This window comes from Bos javanicus, chromosome 27 (assembly GCF_032452875.1).
Source record: "Bos javanicus breed banteng chromosome 27, ARS-OSU_banteng_1.0, whole genome shotgun sequence".
NCBI classification, from domain to species: Eukaryota; Metazoa; Chordata; class Mammalia; order Artiodactyla; family Bovidae; genus Bos; species Bos javanicus.
This window is the reverse complement of record NC_083894.1, coordinates 45,346,873-45,350,608: the sequence shown is the minus strand read 5'-3', so window position 1 is coordinate 45,350,608 and position 3,736 is coordinate 45,346,873. Positions and strand designations below refer to the sequence as shown.

At 40.6% G+C, this 3,736-nt stretch overlaps 1 non-coding gene across 1 annotated transcript; it reads left to right on the top strand.

Annotated features, from left to right (window-relative positions):
* Window positions 1-720: 720 nt before the first annotated feature.
* Window positions 721-830, top strand: LOC133240169 (U6 spliceosomal RNA). The gene has a single exon (XR_009734149.1). It is a non-coding gene; the product is annotated as a U6 spliceosomal RNA (small nuclear RNA).
* Window positions 831-3,736: the final 2,906 nt, after the last annotated feature.

The window sequence follows — 3,736 nt, the reverse complement described above, 5'->3', positions numbered from 1 at the left end:
ATTACTGTTCTGGGTTAATCCTGGGCTCCTCACTCGGGTTGTTCCAAGACCATCTTACTCTCATGATTCTTCCCTTAGTTCTCTGTGATCTCTCTGCAGCAAAACAGCCAGTGATTCTATTAAAATATAGGTGAGATTATGTCTTTCCAGCCTCAGCAACCTTTCGCAGTTTTCCATCCTACTTTGAGTGAAAGCCATCATTGTTACAGTGACAGAGTAAAGCCAGGTTTTCCATGATCTTTCTATCTTTTTCCATTTGTAACCCTTTTTCTTACTACTCACCCCCTTGCTTATTTGACTCTGCCTACTAGCCTCATTGCTGCCCCTTGGACAGGCCAGCATGAGCTCTCATGGAGAGCTTTGCCCCTGGTAACCCACATGGCACACTCCCCACCTCCTCAGCTATCTGTTCACCTATTATTTTCTCATCAGTCCTTCCGTGGCTAAAATTGCATCTGACACTTCCTTTCCCCTTCCCCTCCTTTGTTGTTCCTTTTTGAACTTCTCACCATCTACTAAGCATTTATTTTATTCATTTAAGACTTTCTAAACTTATTTCCATTATAGGAGGCAAGCCTCATGAAGGAAAATGTTTTTTTTACTTGGGTTATGGGGTGAGGGTCTCCTTTGTTCATTGTTTTCTTTCCAGCCTTAAGCAGTACACACACACCCACACACACACACACACTGATGGATAGTGGATGAATAATGAATTTGCTGGTGCTCACTCACTTTGCAGCACATACACTAACACTTGAATGATACAGAGAAGATTAGAACGGCCCTTACACTAGGATGACATGCAAATTCATGAAATGTCCCATATTTTTATAGCTGATTCACACTGTTGAACAGCAGAAACTAACACAACACTGTAAAGCAATTATATTCTAATTAAAAAATAAAAAAAATAAATTCACTGGCTATCTGATAAACACGTAGATAGTTAATAAATGTTTCCCCAAGTATTTAGTAAATGCCAAAAATATGTGTGTAAATATGGATGTCTAACATAAACAAAAATGAAAAAAAGAGGTATATGACTTGATTTAACTTCTCTGAGGCTTTTTTTTTTAGCTGAAGATAGGGATCCTATTTTCCTATACCTAATTCATGGGAGTAAATCAGATAATGTAATTTAAAATCTTAAGAGAGAAAAGAATCTAAGTGGATGGTAGGAATGACTGTTTATCAGAACTTGTGTCTTGGTTTTTAGTTCAAGGTCTCGAGATTTATATCTTAAGCCACAAGAGGACTTTTTTTAGAGGTTTTTAAAGTGATGTTTAAGATAATGAGATTCACTTCTTTTGCAATTCCTTTTTTCTGCAGAAAGCAGGTGAGAATGAATCCCTTGGCACCTCTGACTTATTGAAAGTGTGTTGTGGAGTTTCTCAACTAGACCACAAGGACCATCAGAGCAGATAGCAAGTTATCTTTGCAACATTCCCAGTGACAGCACCTGGTGGAGAGTACACTCTCAGTGAGTCTGTGCTGAGTGAACAGAGAGGTAATGTCAAGTTCTCCCTTCATTTAAGATGTCCCATTCTCGGAGATGCAAGCTAACTAATGTAGGATGGGTAAACAACAAGGTCCTACTGTGTAGCACAGGGAACTATATCAGTATCCTCTGATAAGCCACAATGAAGACATGAAAAAGAACACACACACACACACACACACGTATATATAAAACTGAATCACTTTGCTGTACACTAGAAATGTAACATTGTAAATCAAGTGTACATAGATCAAAACAATTAATAAGATGTCCCACTAGTGGGACTGAGACCTAGCAAGGCCTATGATCCTCTTCTTTTGCCCCAACAAGAGGCCACAGGTGCTGACTTCATCTCATCCTCTTGACCTGCCTCCTCCCGGTCTTTGGTTTGGGCTGGTTTCTCCTTAGCGTTTCCACTGAGCTGCTCCCATTCATCCTTAGCACCAGGCTGACTCAGCATCTGTTATGTTCTTACTTGAATAGAGTGCTGGGAGAGAAAGGCAGGAACTGTTCTGTTTCCACTGTGTCACAGGATTACCTTTAGGGAGAGATCGTGTGGGTACCAGGAGGCAGAGTGAGCTGAACAGAGGAATTTGGGTTGTTTGTGGAAGAGCTGCAGTGGCTATTGCAAGGGGAGGGATGCTGATATGGCACAGTGTTCTCCCATTTTAAGATCAGGGGCATCATCTACCATAATATCAAAAAATGAGGTGCTCTTCCCATGGGAACCTTTTTGCTTTTCAGAGAAAAATTGTTCCATTTGTGGGTAGCATGGATGGTAGAAATGAAGAATTAGTCCAATTCTTAGTTCCATCTCTTAGTTCATATTTCTATTAGTTTATCTCTTTGTTTCAGTGATTGCATCTAGCTTAGTTTCTTTTGTTTTCCTGTCCTAGGATTGGAGCCTTTGTTAGTAAAATTAGCACAAAGTTATCTAAGCAGGTCAGCATCTGCCAGTTCAGATCACTTGGCTTTTTTTTTTTTCCCCTAGAGGTGTGAAGAGAGGGGTTGATGAGTGACTGTGGGAGAGGCTTTTAACCTATTAACAGTAAATTTTGGAGAAATGTGTCATAACTTTGTTGTTTTATTTCATTTACACAGTTTTACAAATAAAATGTGGTTTCTAGTAGGCAGATGGAAAAAAAGAAAATGTGACTTACTGCCTTGGTGCTGTGCCTTTTTTTTAGGACCTTAATCTTTCCCCATTGTAGTTACTGGTTTAATGACAACATAAGTAGATCACCTAGGGTACGCTGAATGCATGAGCAATAGACCTCAAATGTTTGCTGGTTCAAAAAGGAGCTTATTTCCAGTTCATCTAATGGTCAAGGGATGGTTAATGGATCAGCAGATTGTGCTTCTCCACTGTCACTTAGAGGCTCAGGCTCAGAGAGGCTCTGTCTTATACAGGCTTCTAAGTCATCCCGGTTTTTCCTCTCATTTTTCCTTTTCAGTTGGTAGGGAAAAAGAACAATTTTTTTTTTCAGTCTTTTGATGTGGACCATTTAATATATCTGTTGAATTTGATACAATATTCCTTCTGTTTTATGTTTTGTTTTACTTCGTCGCTGGTTGTATGGAATCTTAGCTCCCTAACCAGGAATTGAACCCACGCTCCCTGCATTGGAAGGAGAAGTCTTAACCATTGGATCGCCAGGGATGTCCCAAGAGCAAATTTTTATGTCCCAAGTTTAGAAGTGGTATACTTGGTGTCTTCTTATATTCCAGTGACTAGAATTCAGTTGTGTGGTCATATACAATGTGAGTGGAGTCTGGATAGTGTAGTTATTGACTTAGGTTCCTAGGAAAGAGAATTTGAGCCAAGGACTAAGTTCTAATGTTTTATTTGAGAAATATAAGCCCAGGGCATCAGGAATGAGAACAAGAGGGTGAGGCAATATGAGGTCACATGCTGACAGTTACTTCACCAAGAGCTGAAAGAGATGACAGGTCACTGAACAGGTCCACCTACTCTGGTGGGCTGTATGGTGAAATCATGATGCAGAACAGAAATCATGATGCAGGAGTGAGGAAGGAAAGAGAATTTGTCTGTCTGCCTCTCTCCTGTCTCCTGGCTCTTACTGGCCAAAGTTGGCCCCACCCTTTTGCTCCTCAGCACAACTGGTGTGCACCATTAAACACCTTCAGTGGCTTCTCAGATGCCAAAGCAAAGGCTCTTCGATGTGGCATTTCATCTGAAGCTGAGTTGGAAAGGGGCAGGAGAAGACAGAGACCTCG